Source organism: Chrysemys picta, chromosome 2, assembly GCF_011386835.1.
Source record: "Chrysemys picta bellii isolate R12L10 chromosome 2, ASM1138683v2, whole genome shotgun sequence".
Taxonomy (NCBI): domain Eukaryota; kingdom Metazoa; phylum Chordata; order Testudines; family Emydidae; genus Chrysemys; species Chrysemys picta.
The window spans coordinates 133,872,142-133,891,684 of record NC_088792.1 but is presented as its reverse complement, the minus strand read 5'-3'; the positions used below and the strand labels follow the sequence as shown (position 1 = coordinate 133,891,684).

Sequence of the window (19,543 nt, the reverse complement as noted above, 5' to 3'; positions counted from 1 at the left end):
TAAATCTTCAGCATATCAGAAAAACAAAGCTGTCAATATCACTGATTCATCTGTAATGTAATAATGAATGATCATCCATGTTACAAGTTAGTGTACAAGTCCTATTTGCAGAGTGTCCTCTCAGCTATGTAAAATAGCTCTATATTTGGGAATCCACAAATAGATATCAAATCAGTAGAGGTACTTAATGCACTAAGGAATCAGAACGCACAAGCGTTAGAGCCAAAATAGTCTAAAACATGTAGAAATATTAATAACTTACATTAAGAATTGCAGTATTGAGCAAATTTCTGACATGTTTTTCTTTGTTGTATCCATCAGACACTGGAGATTTATGTCTCTTCCCAAATCAGAAGCTTCCATTTAGAATTGACAGAAGAAGTGAAGCAAAATTAAAAATATCTGCAAAACTGACTTTTTGCTTTAGAACAAGATGTCAGGCTTTTTTTTATTATGTTAGGACCCAATCCTGCATTTCTCGCTTATCCCATTGCGTGCATGGAAATTTGGGATACGCAATGAGTATAGGATAAAGCCCTTAGAAGGGATTCAGAGAAATGTAAAACCCTTTGTTGCTTAATTTAAATTCTTGTAGTATCTGGTTATTACTGGAGAATGCCACTTAGTTAATACTGTTAAATGCCAATGAAAGAAGCTAGCATTCATGTACAATATAACTTTTGCGTGGAATCATACTTATATCCAGACATAACAACTCTGGTATTAAAAGAATAACTGTAGCACAGGACTCCTGCCTCAGTTGCTGAGCAGGAGGGGAAATGATCAGTGAATGAGGCGGCTGTTTGTTATTCATTTTTATTCTCATCATTCAGCATGTGGCCTCACACTTCATACACTGCACATTTTCCAAACCTTGCCTTAAATAATATTCTTTTTTAATTATGTATTGGTTTTCCAATAGCATTCATCACAGGACTATCTGATTGCCCCATACCCATTAATGGATTTATCTTCACAATACCTCTGTAAATATTATCCCAGTTTTACAACTGGAAAACTGAAACCTAGAAACTGATTACTTAATTTTCAGAAGTGTTGGCTCATGGAAGTTCAATGGAGCAGTGAGTGCTCAATGCCTGTGAAAATTTGGCCATAATCTGACCCAGGTTCACAGAAGTCTGTGGCAGAGGAAGAAATAGAACCGAGATCTAGGACCTGGAAACCCCTTAGGCCAGTGGTGGGCAACCTGTGGCCCGCGGACCACACGCGGCCTGTCAGGATAATCTGTTGGCAGGCCATGAGACAGTTTGTTTACATTGACTGTCCACAGGCACGGCCTCCCGCAGCTCCCAGTGGCCGCGCTTCACCGTTGCCAGCCAATAGGAGCCACGGGAAGCAGCGCACGCCACAGAGACATGCTGGCCGCCACTTCCCGCAGCTCCCATTGGCCAGGAACGGCGAACTGCGGCCCCTGTGAGCTCTGGGGGGGCCGTGCCTGTGGACGGTCAATGTAAACAAAATGTTTCAGGTACATCAGTGGATTACCCTGATGGGCCATGTGCCGAAGGTTGCCAACCCCCGGCCCTACCCTCAGACCCTCCACACTTGGATCCTGCCTTGCTGAGCCTGTCTGCCGACACCTTGTGCACCTGGCATGGAGAGGCAGGGCCCTGGGATATTTCTAGGGCAGGTCCAGTCCTTGTGCTATGTCAGGGTTGGGTGCAGCCTTACCGCTGAATCCATGTCCTGTGGGGAGGAGCTGCACACAGATCTCCCACCTTTGTGCAGCCAGTGGCCTGTGCTCCTCAGTGCCATGATGGAGCCTCCACATTTATTTGACAAATAACATTTGCGGAATTCTGTAGAATTTTAAAATATTGTGCACAGAATTTTAAATTTTTTGGCACAGAATACCCTCAGAAGTAACTATACAAAGAGAAAAATTACTGAGGCAGGAGATCTTGCCTTGTTTCATTCATGCATGCATGCATTTTGTGTGTTGCTTCAAGGAAGACTGGAGTCTTTCACAGCCCTGCACTTAGGTAACCAGTTGATTGTTAGATTATATAGTGATCCAGTGTGCATGATTAAATAACTTATTTTTGATACTTAATACATAGGAAAATTAAAACAGTCACAGTAAGGTGCATCTGCAATCTAGGGATTGTGCTGTGCCAAAGTTCAAATTTATTTAATCTACAGTTGAGGCAGTAGTACACAAACAAACAAACAAACAACACCTCTGCAGCTCGTTTGTGGAGTGTGTTGGACTAGTATTTACAAAACTGTTAGCTTACTCAGCTTAGTTGACAGTCAAGGAACTTGAGTTAAAACAGAAGCAAAAACTCAAGTCTTGACATCCTTGTTGTCCACAGCACAGGATCTACACATTGTTGTCTTTTACAGTGGGTTGTCAAAGCCATGCCTCCTCTGGTTTGTTGCACATTAGTTTTTTTTTGCAGGTCCATCAGGCTGTATGTGAGCTTGCTGACAGATATTTTTTGCTTTGCACTTCTGTCCCATTTCTTGCCTTTTTTCTACAAAAGGGAACATATGGCTCACAGTGAGTGGTATAGAAACATAATTTTGATAAAATAACTAAAAATGTTAGTCTCTATAAAAATAGAGTAAAATATTAGAATTTTTTAGAAATAATCACAATTCAGGGTTCAGTGTTTCAAGATTAGAGTCATATTTTTATTGTTTAGAAAACTACAAACTTTCCAAAGAAAATTAGACATTTTCTTTTATGCAAATACTGAGTCTGGTTTTTCTCTCCCTTTCCCCTCGTTTTATACCATTGTGACTCCACTGACTTCAGAGAAATTGCTCCTGATTTACAGTGGGTGTGAGGGAAGAAATAGCCCCACTGAATAAAACACTTCATTGTAATCTCTGTGGCAGCATATACAGTTAACATCTTTTTTGTTTTACTTCTCCATTTAGATATAAAATCAGTAATGAAATTGAAATATTTTTTTCTCATAGAATAGGGTAGTTTATATCAGCAATGAAATTTAATCTAAAATGACAAAACAAAAATTAAAAAGGTTATTTTAAATTTGCTTTAAAACAGTGGTTCTCAAAGCCGTTCTGCCACTTGTTCAGGGAAAGCCCCTGGCAGGCCGGGCCGGTTTGTTTGTGGTGAGAAGTGGCGCGGTCCGAGGGATGTGCTGGCCGCTGCTTCCCGCCACCCCCATTGGCCTGGAGCGGCGAACTGCGGCCAGTGGGAGCCGCGATCAGCCGAACCTGCGGATGCGGCCGGTAAACAAACCGTCCCGGCCCACCAGGGGTTTTCCCTGAACAAGCGGCGGACCAGCTTTGACAACCACTGCTTTAAAAGACATATTTTACATGCATTAGAATGTCTTTTTCAGCAATGTCTATGTTTTGAGTTTATCAGCACTTGATCAAACTGCTGTCTGCTGTGTCATTTTTAGTGTGAAGACTAACAGCTTCAGACCACCAGAGCTTATTCATATTTAAATTTGCTGATAAAAATGTAATGAAAGCTATGCAAAATTCTACTTCTGAAATGTGACTCTGTAAAAATGGCATTGTCGAATTCCAATTTTATTGTGTTTCAGTGGTTTCCTTATTAAATATGCTCAGTTTACAACTAAAAAGATTATTTTCTTCCAGCTCCGAGCCATGCAAACTCAGCTTGGTTTTGGGGAGTCAGGCTAAGGATTCCTTCTTTCTCATGCATCATCAGTTGTATAAAGTGTGACAGACCCAGACCAGTGGGGTACAGGAGTCTGGTAGAGGGCAAATATACTGGTCACTGGAGGAGTAGTTGTCTGTTCCCTGAGTGACCAGAGCAGGGGCTGCACTAGAGTAATCAGGAACCTCCTAGAACCAGTTAAGGCAGGCAGGCTAATTAGGACACCTGAAGCCAATTAAGAAGAAGCTCCTAGAATCAATGAAGGCAGGCTAATCAGGGCACCTAGGTTTTAAAAGGAGCTCACTTCAGTTTGTGGTGCGAGTATGAGGAGCTGGGAGCAAGAGGCGCAAGGAGCTGAGAGTGAGAGGGTGTGTTGCCGGAGGACTGAGGAGCACAAGCGTTATCAGACACCAGGAGGAAGATCCTGTGGTGAGAATAAGGAAGGTGTTTGGAGGAGGCCATGGGGAAGTAGCCCAGGGAGTTGTAGCTGTCATGCAGCTGTTACAGGAGGCACTATAGACAGCTGCAGTCCACAGGGCCCTGGGCTGGAACCCGGAGTAGAGGGCAGGCCCGGGTTCCCCCCAAACCTCCCAATTGACCTGGACTGTGGGTTCTTCCAGAGGGGAAGGTCTCTGGGCTGTTCCCCAACCCACATGGTGAATCTCTGAGGCAAGAAAATCCGCCAATAAGCGCAGGACCCACCAAGATAGAGGAGGAACTTTGTCTCAAAAGATTCTGCAGGCCAATTTATATCCAGTGCAGAGCAATAGTGTCTTCACTGAGGTGGTGTAAGTACATCTAATCAACATGCAATTGGAACTTATAAAACAATCTTATTTGTGATGCGTGAGCCAGATAAGAATACAACTCACTCATATCTGTATGGACTTTGAGGTGCTAACAAGTCAAATATTTTAAAGGGTGGGATGTGGAATAGTTTTTTTTCACTTCAGCAATTGGATATGACTGTGAATTATCCACAGGGAGCACCTCCTTTGAGTAAGAAGGTGCATTTTTTACATAGTCACTCTTCAGAACAGTACTTGTACATTACTGAGAAACTCACTGTTATATGTTATTTCCTTATAATAAACGTTATCAGCTGAAAAGAGAATCTCAGCTTCCAAATATATTCTTCCAAATTTCTTTTGCTGGTGTTCCAAATTATCACTTAATGCAAAACAGAAAAGAAATCATTTTTTGTTTAACTACAGTTTGGGGAAAGTTAATTTCAAAATATCTTTTTCTGTTTTATATGATTTCTGTGTTCTTCACTGGTCAAAGAGCAGCCATACAGTCCTAAAGTGCAATAGATATGTTCTAAATATCAAGCATTGCTTCTTGCTGTTTTGGATTGTATCATTCTGTTTTTGCTTTGGCATGAATTAATGTGTTCTGCAATGGCATACTGTGATGCAACAGCTGCAGTTTAATTGAGGACCACAGTGGTAAATCACACGCCATGGAGTTATGGATATAGGACCTAACATATTCAGGGAAATAGAAAAAAGGAGGTTATCCATACCTCCACATCTCTGTTAGTCCACTAACGTTGTGATAATAGAACTGTTCTGCTGACTGAGACATCCAGGTTTATAACATTAGAAAAGGAGGGAAATTCAGAAGAAACAAATAAGGATTTAAATATCTTTCATACTAAATAAAGTAAATATGCGATAGTATAGTGAACTGAATAGTGAATAATGAAATCACCCCAAATTGATAGGAATTCATATTCTCAGTTTAACTGGCAGCTCCTTTTTTATTTCATTATTTTATTTAGGTTTTCTTTTTGTATAGCTTTAAATCCCTATTGCTTATTTTTACAAAATTACACATTTATCCTGGAAATAACATTTGATTCTGATCTCACAATGGTTTTGACAAATGTAACCCCAAGTATTTGGATGGAGGAATCCTGATTAACATCTGAGTAAGTGAGCTCAGAATCAGGTCTTATGTGCCAAATTCTGCCCTTAGATACATGAGGTTAACACCTACTGATGGCAATTGAAGTGGTATATGCATGTTAGTCTTAAAAATCATTTGTCAAAAGTAATATTAAGGTTCGTAAGAGCATCGTCTCCTCTTTCCGCTATATGGAGGGGAGAGAATGTTACTTGCACAAATCGCTGTTCAGGGGCCAATAAAGAACAAATCCATCCTCCAGTACCAATCCTGAGTAGCCCCTCCACATGCAGATTACTTCTCATCCAATTCCACTGAAAGGGGCTCTCCTCAGAGAAAGGATGTAGATTTACCCCTAAGTATATAAGGTTATGGAGGAAGGGGAAGCAGAGAGAGGCTTCATTTCCCTATTGAAAGATACCCTTTGGTGTGAGCATCGTGTGGTTGTGGCTGCAGGTATTTGGGGTTGGGGGAATGAACAAGCAGGGAACGGAGCCAAGATACAGAGACTCTACACAGAATCTTTGTAAACCCTTTGTAGCTCATTAGCAGTACCTGTTTTAGTGGGGAGGGCTTTGTGTCCTAAAACATGAAGGTGTCCTAACATCCATGGGGAAAATCCCAAACACCTTAGGGCATCCCAGATTTCACAGGATAGAGTCCTATTTATATCCCCTATATATTTATATCCCCTACTTTCTTCCTCTGTCCCCCAAAAGATGAGTCTTCAGGAAGTTTATGATTTTGGTATCTCTGAAATTTCGATTTAAATTATTCCTTTGATGGTTCTTTTGTTTTGTTTGTTTTTGTTTTCTATAGGACAGCATGATGTAAGCCATACACTGAAATACATTCAAGTATCTTGATATTTTGTTACAAATCGAGGTGTAAGAAGTTTGATTATAAAAATCACAATAATACCCTGGAAACTCAGTGAAATTCCTTGTAAATCACAGCAGCCATAGTTTGTGGAGACAGTGCCTACACTGTGACCGAGAATGTCTGTGTATCTGTTATCTATTTACTGCATCTGTTTAGTCACAGACACTGGGTTTGATCCTGCTTCTATTAGACTTCTGTCATGCAGGACCAGGTCCACTCTCTTTTATTTACTTGAGCACTGTTCAAAACCGCAAAAATATAAAGATGTTCTTCAGGCTATAAAAAGTGATTTGAATGCTAGTATGTTTGTGCCTTTCATATATCTCTGTACTGTTAAAGAAAACACAATACTGTGCTCAACTAAGCTATCCAACAGTGACATTAAGAGAATTCACACTCTTGTTAAATGTTCATTATTGCAGTAATATTATTCTTAAAACTACTTCATTGAGAAATTACGAGGCCATTCCACTTTTGAACAAAGGGTCATCTTAACTATGTTAAAATTATTATTGAGAACTTCTGGCAATATCTTTTTTCTATAGGATACCAGATTTCAATGATCTGCATGTAGAGCTCCCATTGAGATCAGTGGGATTTTCACACACACAATGTATATGTCATCTTCTATGAAGGGTTTGTCCGTGTTGTCCTCCTTGACATCCTTCCCAGCAGCCAGCAATCCATGTGTGCCCACAGCTCCCATTGATATATCAGTGTTGTACATACCACATGATCAAGTCCTGGAGTGCAAATATTATAATTAACTTAACTAGTACAATAGTTCTCTATTACCAAAAAACAAACAAACAAAAAAACCCTTTAATTTATAATGATCAACTATATGCCATTAAAATATAATATTATTTATTTATTTATTTATTGAGAGCATAGCGCTTGGCAGTGTACAAAGCCAATTGGGAAGAGTTCACAGTTTAAAGGAAAAGGAACAATTCCTACACATAGTGCCTTCAGTGATCAGAAGGTGGCTTTAGTACAAAGCAATGCAGGATTGTTGCTGTGTTCAGTTTTTCTGGGATATTTTTGGTTAATAAATGAGACAGTGCTTTTTGCTGATTAATGTTGGACAGATGGGAGGCATTGTATTTTTAATGGAGGGATTTGAAAAGAGTGAGGGTCAAGTTAGTGTGAAAGGGTTGGAAGTTTGGTTGTAATATGCATCTCTCAGTCACATTACCCCAGCAGATTTGCTTTGGTATAGGAAAGCATAACTTTTTGTAATGATTATAGTTATTATGTTTGTGACATAGGATTTGCATGATTTTGTTAACTTAAAGGGTCACATTTAAAATGTTTCTCCTGGCCTGACAGTTTGACGTATTTCCTATATAAGGTGAGAGTCACCCTATGCAAAGGACTAGCTCAAGGCAAATGCACCACTTAACTCCCCTCATAAGGACTAAAGTAGGGTTACCATCCGTCCGGGTTTCCCTGGACATGTCCGGCTTTTTCAGCATTAAATGGCCGTCCGGGGGGGATTTCTAATCAAGTAGAAATGTCCGGGATTTCCCCCTTCCCCTCATGCGGAGTGCGGCACGGCTGATTGGACGCCTGGCCTGATTGAAAGCCGCTCGCAGCCACTAGGGCCTCTAGCAGCCAGAGTCCCTCCTGCTACCTCCTCCCCCACAGAGCAGCGCGGCTGTGTTTGATTCCATGTGGAGCCTGCATTTCTCCCTCTGCCGGGTGAGCGGGGAGAGCAGGGCAGGAGGCGTGTGTGTAGAGGCTGCAGGGGCAGGGCAGGCAGAGGGCGCAGAGCGAGTGGGGAGCAGGGGGCACAGAGGCTGCAGGGGCGGGGAGGCACAGAGGCTGCAGGGGCAGGGCAGGCAGGGAGTGCAGAGGCTGCAGGGCGAGGAGGAGCAGGGCAGGCAGGGGGTGCAGGGGCTGCAGGGCGAGTGGGGAGCAGGGGGCACAGAGGCTGCAGGGGCGGGGGGTGCAGAGGCTGCAGGGTGAGGAGGAGCAGGGCAGGCAAGGGTATAGGGGCTGCGGGGCAAGTGGGGAGCAGGGAAGCACTTAGCAACCCCCAACCAAGATCAGAGCGGGAGGGAGGAGGGGGAATGCGGGGTGCTCAGAGGAGGGGGCAGAGTTGGGGCAGGGACTTTGGGGAAGGGGTTGGAATGGGGGCGGAGAAGGGATGGGGTTGGGGCAGGGTCGGGGGTGGGGAAGGGGCGGAGTTGGGGCGGGGCCGGGGCTGGGGTCCTGTGGAGTGTCCTCTTTTTTAAATGTTTGAATATGGTAACCCTAACTAAAGTAGTACATAGGGCTTGTGTTGCACCATTGCTCAAGGGTCAGTTTCCACCCATAATGGGGAAACTGGTTGAACTGGTTAAATCTTTCAACTTCATTGTGTAATGAGCTTTGCATTTTAATTTCTTTGTCTCTCTGTTTAAATACTTGCATAACTTAAGAATTAGTGAACTAAAGAGCATTTTCTATAAAATTGGAGGATGAGAGCAGTACAGTGGGAACTGAGCAAAGGTCTTGAAAAAGGGCTTTTTACCAGCCAGTCAGAATCACCAGCTGTTTATCCCATTTGGACATAGAGAGTATAAAGCACCCAGGGTTTGGAGCTGAGAAGCACTGCTGAACCACAACATTCTGGAAACAGCTGATTCTAGGAATGCAAGATGCAGGCGTTTGAGAAGCTGAAGAACTGGAAGATTTAAGATACAATCAGACTTTGAAGGGCAATAAGGAAACTCTTAAGTATTTACAAAATGGAAATTTACAAACTGTGTCCTGATTAGGCTTTAGATAGCAAAGAAAGTTGATCATTTCCTCAGTCTGGAATCCCATAAGTGTACTCAATAGTGGGAGTTTGATATCTGCAGCATTACCAGATGCATCCCTAGAAAAACTACCTTGATCTGAAATTCAGAATTTTTACTTACTTTTTTCCTTTTATACAAATTCAACTTTAAGATGCATCATTGCATGTGAATATTTGCTTTTATTCACAAAGTGCATATGTGCTACCAGAATTCCTAAGCCTAATAGAAATAGGTAACAAATTAGTGTAAATTACAAGTTGACATAAGCTAGTAGCATACGTGAACCCATAATAAAAACAATTACTGTTAAAGAAATGTCAATTCTAAAATGGTGGCTAAGTAGGTTATTCCATTTGCTGAGGCTCAAGATATGTGGTTCCTCCTCCACATTTTTCTGCTGGAATTGCTGAACTAAAGGAACATTTTTTAACCATCTTGAGCAAGGATATAACAACTCTAAAAAGGGTGGTTGAGACACTGTATAACAATTTGACAAGTCTACAGACTAAAATGAAACAGCTTAGGCAAAAGGAGCCTTGAATAGTGACCGGATCCAGACAGCTCTGTAAACAACAGGGTGACTGAGAAACCTAAAAGACAGTATTTTTCCTGACTGAGAAGGAATATATGAAGAGCTTCAGTTTCTGAAGAAAACGTGGATACCTGCTGGAATTGATGTCAGAACTATCTAAAAATGGAATGTCCTTTCTTCGAAAGTGGAGGTAAAAGAGCACATCACTGCAGAGAAAGCCTCAGTAGTTTAGCCTGCAAAGATTATTGCCACCTCCATTGGAAGCAGGATTTATTGGACGTAAAAAAAAAAATTCAAATTTTGCTTGTGAAATTCCTTTTGACTCTAGAAATTCGGGTTTTTTTCCTTGTGTATGAAACATTGTAGAATAACATTAATGGTAAGGAAATGACTGTAAGTGCATGGTACTGCACAAGTGAGAAACAGACAGTACTTCAGTATCAGGGGATTTGAACCAATTTATGACCTTTATTTTGTCTTACATTTTGTAGCTGCCAGTGATGTAGACCAGCGATGAACTGACACTCATACCATATTTGGAGCTCTACTGAATGTGCCCAGTGGAACAACTATTGTAGTTGAAAATCAGCTACCCCTGGTCTAGGAGAGGGGATTGGAAAATTTGTAAAGCTGTGATAATCCAGGCTATATAGAACATAAACAGATGTTACTGTTCAGGGCAGAGGAACTGCCTCTAACCATATAAGAGAAGTGTCTGATAACAGAAGAGCCCCACAGTAAGAATTTTATAGCATCTTTGCCAATAATGTGCCAGACCACTAGCAAACAAGTAGACATGGTAGCCCAGGTAGAGCCAATGCCAACTGATACATATATACATTAACCACAAAAAATTGAGGGGGGGGGCAGGAACCCTGTAAATTGGAAATCAGGATTAAACCAACTAATTCTGAGCTCAGCCTTGTGAAAATACTTGGGACTCACTACAAACAAGATGTAGGCTCCTTAGAAAAAAGGCTAAGCAAATTGATTAAATTGTGTGGGATCCCCTGTACCAGAGAGTAACTGAAATTCTAAGTTAACTGGTTTTCTTGATGATAAACCAGTTGATCATTTAGAGTCTGTCATACATTTTAGCTTAAATAAGATTTTGCTTTTAAAAGCTCAGTGGAAGTCATCTAGACATCTAGGATGTATTTCCCTAGGGTTTTTTTTTTATGAGAAGATCATGCAAGACAGTATCAAAAGCCTTACTAGAGTCAAGATATACCACATATACTGCTTTCCCTGATCCCCAAGGCTTGTTACCCTATCAAAGAAAGCTAGAAGGTTGGTCTGACATGGCTTGTTCTTGACAAATCTATGCTGACTGTTACTTATTACCTTCTAGGTGTTTGCAAATTGATTGCTTAATTATTTGCTCCATTATCTTTCCGGGTACTGAAGTTAAGCTGACACATCTGTAATTCCCCAAGTTATCCTTATTTCCCTTTTTATAGATTGGCATTATATTTACCCTTTTCCAGTCCTCTGGAATCTCTCCCATCTTCCATAACTTTTCAAAGATAATTGCTAATGGCTCAGATATCTCCTCAGTCAGCTTCTTGAGTATTCTAAGATGCATTTCATCAGGCCTTGGTGATTTGAAGACATCTAATTTGTCTAAGTAATTTCTAACTTGTTCTTTCCCTATTTTAGCCACTGATCCTACCTCATTTTCACTAGCATTCACTACATTAGATGACCAATCACCAGCAGCCTTTTTGGTGAAAAACTAAACAAAAATGTCATTTATCACTTCTTCCATTTCCACATTTTCTGTTGGTTCCCCCCCCGCCCCATTGAATAATGGGCCTACCCTGTCCTTGGTCGTCGTCTTGCTTCTAATGTATTTGTAAAATGGTTTCTTGTTACCTTTTATGTCTCTAGCTAGTTTAATCTCGTTTTGTGTGTTGGCCTTTCTAATTTTGTCCCTACATACTTGTGTTATTTGTTTATATTCATCCTTTGTAATTTGACCTAGTTTCCACTTTTTGTAGGACTCCTTTTTTTTTCCTCTTGAAGATCTCCTGGTTAAAAGCCAGGATGGTCTCTTGCCATTCTTCCCATCTTTCCTATGCAGTGGGATAGGAAAGATAGTTTCTCTTGTGCCCTTAATAATGTCTCTTTATCAAACTGCTAACTGTCTTCAATTGTTTTTTCCCTTAGACTTGCTTCCCATGGGATCTTACCTACCAACTCCCTGAGTTTGCTAAAGTCTGCCTTCTTGAAATCAATTGTCTTTATTTTGGTGTTCTCCCTCCTACCATTCTTTAGAATCATGAATCTACCATTTCATGATAACTTTCACCCAAGGTACCTTCCACTTTCAAATTTTCAACCAGTTCCTCCATAATCAAATCTAGAACAGCCTCTCCCCTAGTAGGTTTCTCTGCCTTCTCAAATAAAAATTGTCTCCCACGTTATGCTTATAAGAAGCACACAGGATCTTTTTCAGGGAAAAAGGCAATACAGCGCATTTGTGAGAATACAGCAGTTAGCATATGCTTTCCAGTTACACACTCATACACTCACACATACACACACAGACACAGACACAGAGCATGCACAAAGTCCTGCCAGTTGATGTTTATAGTTACCAGTCCAGAGTCTGGATCAATCTAGTGGCCAGCCAGATTGGTCGCAGAGGGGAGCCGGGCTCTGTTGGTCACGATTCGATGCTCCTGGAGTTGTGGCAAGATGAACCCAAAGTCCCAGGGCCAAGAACCCTGTTCTTATAGTCTTTTTTTTCTCTGTTGAAGTCTATGGATTTTGCTGTGTCAGTTTGTGACCGGTTACTCCTTAATTGGTGTTATCTTTTGATGTAAATATTCCAAAACAGCTCTGAGAGGGTCATCCTATCCTGGTTTCGATTTAATCAATTGTCTCGTCTTTAGGGGTGCCAGCTTCCACCTCAGGATCTTCAATCTGCCCTTCCTTAATTGTGGGTGCACGTTGATAGTTCTCTGGTGTCATTAAGTCTCTTCACTCCTTGTTCCTTGACCATCTGGCTATAACAATGGCCTTCACACCTTATCTTTTCCTGATGCATGCATTCCTCATTCACACAAACAGTGTGAGATCTTCAAAGGTATACAGCAGTTTTTATTTTGAGCAAGAAAGGCATTGTAAATTAAACCTTGCTAAATCTTGTAATCAAAACAGTTCACGTTGTGGCCCGGGCCTTCAACATTCCTCTAATCTGCTTAACATAGACACATTACAAGATCCTTTCTCTTACTTACTAAACCTTAAAACAAAGAAAGGTATATTTAACTAGAGCTCCTAATTTATAATACATATAGGAAACCATAGTAGACACTATAACTTATCCTAAAACAAAAGGGTTACCATAATCAGTCATAAAGATTGTTCTGGTCTGTCCCTGCCTTAACTTCAGTACAGACACTGGCAGTCTGTCAGATGCGTTTCTACCAATGTCCCAGAGGATCATTCCTTTCTGCTATTCAAAAAGGGTGGCTGGCAGGATGATCAAATCATACATTAATTCTGATAGTACAAATATAAAATCCTGCTCCTACACCCATACTGTACAGTCCAAGAATTTATTGGATAATCTGTGCCCTGCTGTGTTATTTTCCCAACAGATGTCTGAGTAGTTGAAGTCCCCCATCACCACCAAGTCTTGTAGTTTGGATGATTTTTTTAGTTGTTTTAAAAAAAAGCCTCATCTAACTCTTCTTCCTGGTTAGGTGGTCTGTAGTGGACCCCTACCATAACATAACCCTTGTTTTCAACCCCTTTTCTCCTTACCCAGAGATTTTCAACAAGTCTGTCTCCTATTTCCATCTCAACCTCAGTCCAAGTGCATACAGTTTCTATATGAGGCAACACCTCCTCCCTTTTTTCCCTGCTGGTCCTTCCTGAGCAAGCAACCTTCTATACCAATATTCCAGTCATGCATATCATCAGTCTGTGATGCCAACTATATCATAGTTGTTAATTAACTAGCATTTCAAGTTCTTCCTGCTTCTTCCCCATATTTCTTGCATTAGTATACAAACATCTAAGATACTGATCTGATTCCCCCATGTTCTCTTGTCTTTCTCCCTTATCCCTACTATAACAGCCCATGCTTCCCCCAGATTCCAACCCATCCCCCAGGTCTCCATGTTTTTAACTTACCTGCAGGCTTTTGTCACCTGCAGGTGACAAACCTAGTTTAACCTGCACATTGAACCAAGTTTAAAGCCTCTATATCTACGTATATATGGGGATATACCTATCTCCTAGAACTAGAAGGGACCCTGAAAGGACATCGACTCCAGCCCCCTGCCTTCACTAGCAGGACCAAGTACTGATTTTGCCCTAGATCCCTAAGTGGCCCCCTCAAGGATTGAACTCACAACCCTGGGTTTAGCAGGCCAATGCTCAAACCACTGAGCTATCCCTCCCCCGTTCCCTGATAGGTTGACCCCATCTCTGCTTAGTAGTCCTTCTTCCCGGAACTGCATCTCATGGTCAAGGAAGCCGAAGCCCTTCTTGCAACGTCATCCTCGCAGCCAGGCATTCACCCCCAGGATGCATCTGTCTCTGCCTGGACCCTGTCCTTGACCAGAAGGATTGAAGAGAACACCAACATCTTCACCCTTACTGCCAGAGCCCTGTAGTCACTTCTGATCTGCTGAGGGTCATACCTCGCAGTATCATTAGTGCCCACATGGATGAGGAGAATGGGGTAGTAGTCAGAAGGCCGGATGATCCTTGACACTCTCTCTGTAACATCTCAGATATGGGCCCCTGGAATGCAGCATAGCTCCTAGGATGCCATGTCAGGCTGACATATGGGCCCTTAGAAGAGAGTCGCCGACCACCACTACCCTAAGTTTCCTCCTGGGAATGGTGGCTGTGATCCTCCCAGCCTTGGGGGTACTTGGCTTCTCCTCCTCCACCTTTTGGGGGTGATTCCTCATTGCTTGTTGCCAGGGCAGCATAATGGTTCTTAATCACTATAGTGGGTGGGTTGGGAGTAGGGGTTGCGCATTGCTTGCTTCCAGAAGTAACCAGCAACCAGCGTCCTCCCTGTGTCAAGCAATATCCTCCTCCCCTGGTGGTGTGACTGCAGTCTTCTCTAGCTGGATAGCTTCCTAAGCCTTAGATGTCTCTATGTGAATACTCTCAATTAATTCCTCATGAGCATGGATGCTCATCAGCCCAGCCACCACCTCCTGTAGTTCTCCCCCCGCTTCCTGAAAGATTCCACCAGCAGACATCTTTCACACTGGATGGTCCCCCCAGCCTGTCTTTCTGTGAGTGGGAAATGCAGGATACAGTCTGCAAATCTACACCAGAATCTATGTAGATCAGGGGTGGGCAAACTTTTTGGCCCGAAGGGAAATTGCATGCAGGGCCATGAATGTAGGGCTTCTGGGAGCGGCGTGGGCCCCATGGCGCCACGGGGATGGCAATCCCGTGGGCCAGCTCCGAAGCCCTAACAGTGTAGAGGCATCCATGGTCTCATTGTCTGTCTGGATCCAGGTGCAGGTGGAAGAGACAGGAGCAGTGCTGACACTGGCAATGCAGCCCTTCCTAACCATAGCAATTATATTACAACTCCCTCCTACAAATTCCCTCTCAAACGCCCCTGTTTGCTAGTGCCTCTTGGTTGCCTAGCCTCTGACAGTTAAGGCCTTCTCTCCTAGGTCAGTCCTACCCCCTCATTAATCATACAGGGGGAGGGTGATCACAAGGCTGCTTGCAGCTGATTAAAGTTGATCAAGGATGATCCAGGGAACAAAGGCTCAAACAGTTCCCAAACACACAATCCCAACTGATCCTATAAATTTAAATAACTACAGTAGGTGCTACTTCAAAGCAATTACCTGTTCATTAAGAGCAGTGGTTTTCAACCTGTGGTCTGTAGACCTCTGGGGGTCCAGAGACTATGTCTAAGATTTCAGAAGGGGTCTGCACCTCCATTCAAAATTTTTTAGGGGGACACAAATGAAAAAAGTTTGAAAACCACTGGTTTATAGAAAAAGTAACTCTTCAAATGGCATATGATGGTTATATATGTGATGTTACATTTTCATGTAGTTTTGTTAACCTAACATGATGTAGGTTTTATTTTTTAACGGTTCAGTTCTCTTAGGCATAAGTTATACAGAGAACATTTTCTGTGCAATTTGAAGGTGAATAAAACAGCAGAAACTAAGAAGAAAAATGGAGAGAACTGTTCAGCCAAACACTCAGAATAACCAGATTAGTATCCCTTTCATTTGAATACAGAGGGTATAAAGCATCCAGTTATTGAGGCTGTGGAAGAGCTGCAGGATTCAGGAACTGGAGAAGTTTATGATTGCAAAGATCAGGAACTGGAAGATTCAAGACACAGCCAAAATGGTACTGTAAAGGGAACACAGAGGAGATAATTAAGAAACTGAAAATTGGAACAGCCTGGGCTATATTGTGCCCTGATTTAGCTTCAGGGAATTATGAGTTGATCCTTTTCTGAAACTCAAAGACTGGATATCTGCACAAGACATGGAGTGTACGAAGACAATCTATCTTAATCTGGAACTCGGCAATTTTAATTTATTATTGTACTTTTTCTCTTTTTTTAGTTAAGATTTACGTTAAATGAGAGCATTTTTGTAGGACATTTGTTTTTAATACAGAATATGTGTGTTGTACCAGAAAATCCTAAACACACCATGGGAGAGAGCGCTTACAAATCAGCAGATTACAGCATCATTTGTTTCGTTTCTTTTCTATAAATTGAATTAAAGCTGATTTTTCATTTATTCCTCTAAAATTCTTTTTTTCTATCTGGAAAAGTTCTTACTTTTTTGAGACAGCATCAATGGAATGTAGTTAACCTGTAAATAAATATATTACCACATTCATTTTGAAAGATTTACAGGATGCTAGATTTGACTATTCATGTTTACTAGTCAAGTGTTCCTATCAAACCCCAAGCTTCATGATAGCATTTCAAGCAATCTTTTTTTTTTTTTACATTAGTACAATTGCCAAAAATCTGTTGCTTGCACTATAGCTTCTAATTGGCAGTTTTGGAGGAAATTAAATACACATTCCCCAAAAGGTGATGAATGCAGTTGACTAATAAGAAGCAGAGTATATAGTTTGAATATTGTGCTGAATATTATGCAGAAACAATTTCTGATTTTCTATTTGTTCCTTAAATACCACCACAATGACTGTAACTGTATTGTTACAGCATCATTTTATGACCTCATAAAAGCATAATGGAAATAACTTCTGTTTAAAGAATATCACATTGTAGGACATGTTTTTTAAAGGGACCTCTATTTGGCACACAGAAATTTGTGTGTGTAAATTGAATTTGTACCCACACTGATTTGCAGGTAGACACAGTCAAGGCTTCTTTACATATGCAAAGTGTTAAAAACAATGCATTTAGAAAAAGGAAACTGCAAAACATTACATGCAACTATACAACAGGCATTGTGAAAAGGACAAAGCAGCAAGAAAACATTTGTTCAATAAGAATATGAGATGGATTATATGATTTGTGAAGCAAAATGTTGCAAGATAATATCCCTAATTTATACAATAATATGGACCAAGTAAGTCAATGCATTCAAAAGAATGCAGCAGAGGAATCTGTATACATTTACTCTTAGCTTTGGGGGCCTGATCAGACATACCTTACTCTTTCCAAATTCTCTTTGAATGTTCTTGAATTCACAATGACTCTAGTTTCCATCTGTGGGAATTTTGACTAAACAAAATGCTCAGGTATGAGGCCTTAGGATCCTTTCATAAGATATACCTGAATTTTCATTCTAATATAAGTGCCACTGCACCAGTTTGGTGTTGTGGGAAGGACAGAGGAAGAGATGTAAGGTGCTTTCCTTTTCCTGTGATCCATACACCCAGCTTCAGGAAGTGTTCCACTCCCCCTCCCCAGGCCCCCACTAGCGATTAAGACCCAAGATGAAATAATAATGAGATCTTCATTACAATTTCTTGATTGCCCTGCTTAGACACAGTTAATAGTTTGTAGGTGATGAAAATTGCACTTAGAAATTTCAGGATAAACCCACACTTCCAGCTTAAGATTGAGACTCTCACCTTTAGACTTCATCTCAGTTAAGCAGCTCCTGTTGAAAATAACAGATAGGTATTTAGAAGATTCAGATGTGCCTTATAGGTCCAGATTATCTGTTACACTCCGTTTCTACTGAGTACAGCTTAAAGCAAGTACTATGCCCTAGCACTAGTGGAAGTTAGAGCCCCTAAGGACTGGCCACTAGCTAGGGTTATCCGGAACACCTCAGACATCAGTCACGCCTCCCTATCAAACCTGTCCCTGCACCAGACTGTTGCAGGGAGGGAAGTGCAGGAGCTGACTACTCTGGGGGTACATCTACACTACAGGGGGGAGTCGATTTAAGATATGCAAATTCAGCTACATGAATAGCGTAGCTGAATTCGACGTATCACAGCCGACTTACCCCGCTGTGAGGACGGCGGCAAAATCGACTTCTGCGGCTTTCTGTCGACGGCGCTTACTCCCACCTCCGCTGGTGGAGTAAGAGCGTCGATTCGGGGATCGATTGTCGCGTCCCGACGGGACGCGATAAATCGATCCCCGAGAGGTCGATTTCTACCCGCCGATTCAGGCGGGTAGTGTAGACCTAGCCTGGGGGATTACATTGCACCAGAAGATTCTCTCCAGCTGTGGAGTTACAGCCAGTCTGAATAGTGCAAATGGAGCAGAATGGGCCAGAGCATCTAACAAATAATGTTTACCTGGTGCCGTCACCCACCTAACTCCAGTGTAAGCCTTGGAAAATTTGGCCTGTACTTAAAGTGCATGAGCGTACGCACGCACGCTCACACACACACACACACACACACACACACACACACATAAAAAAATATAAAGAAGCAAGATAGGCTACAAATGACAGATTTAATCTGAACTTTCTGGATCTTTATATTTCCTATTTTTTGTGACGATAGAAGACTCTTGGAAGTGACCCTGTAACTCTGTTTACATTGGAAAATGAACTATTGCTCACAAAATTACCTGACTTTAGTTTTGAGCAGCTCTGGGACAATTTGTGGTTCCAAGCAGACCTCTTTGTTTTCAGATGAGCTTTACATTGTTTTGGGGGGTTCATTCATATCCAAAAGCCAAAGCAAAATTCAGGGGGTGTATGAACCCACGTGATTTAAAATCAAAGAAAAGAATTGCACAAACATCCCCAAACTGAACCGTCTGTGTTTCAAACACATCTACTTAGGCCCACCTTGAACATGTGCCTACTGTTCCTTACTGGTTCACTGGAGACCTACCATAGTTGAAAAGAAAGCAGATCTTAACAGGAATTTCTTTAAAGATATGTTTTATCTAGTCAACTATTGGTCTTATTCTTTCATATTCTAACTACCACGAGTCTGTGAACATTATAATAACATTCAAAAGGAAATAATAGCTTGTTAAGATGACATAATTATGAAAATGAATCAGAATGAGTCAAAAAGCATGTAGGTGTTAAAAGTGTGACAACTAGCTTCAATTCATACAGTTGCCTTATAGATAGCAACACAAAAGAGAAAATAAGATGGAAACAAAATAAGTATTAAATATTTTTTTAACATTTTATTGAACTGTGTTGCAAGAAAAAATAATGAAATACCTGGGAGAGTGTGGCAATGAAGGGCAATGAAAGACTGCCTATGTGGCAATGAAAGGCCTCCTTTTTAGCCAAGTTATTACTTAGAGCTTTTTGCAACACTCCAGATTTCAATGAGAGATCAAAAGTTAACAGCATTCCCATGTCATAATTCCAA

At 41.4% G+C, this 19,543-nt stretch overlaps 1 protein-coding gene across 8 annotated transcripts in view; it reads left to right on the top strand.

The window, feature by feature from the left end:
• Nucleotides 1–19,543, top strand: part of CTNND2 (catenin delta 2) — a 1,171,885-nt gene that overhangs the window by 745,505 nt on the left and 406,837 nt on the right. The window lies entirely within an intron of this gene.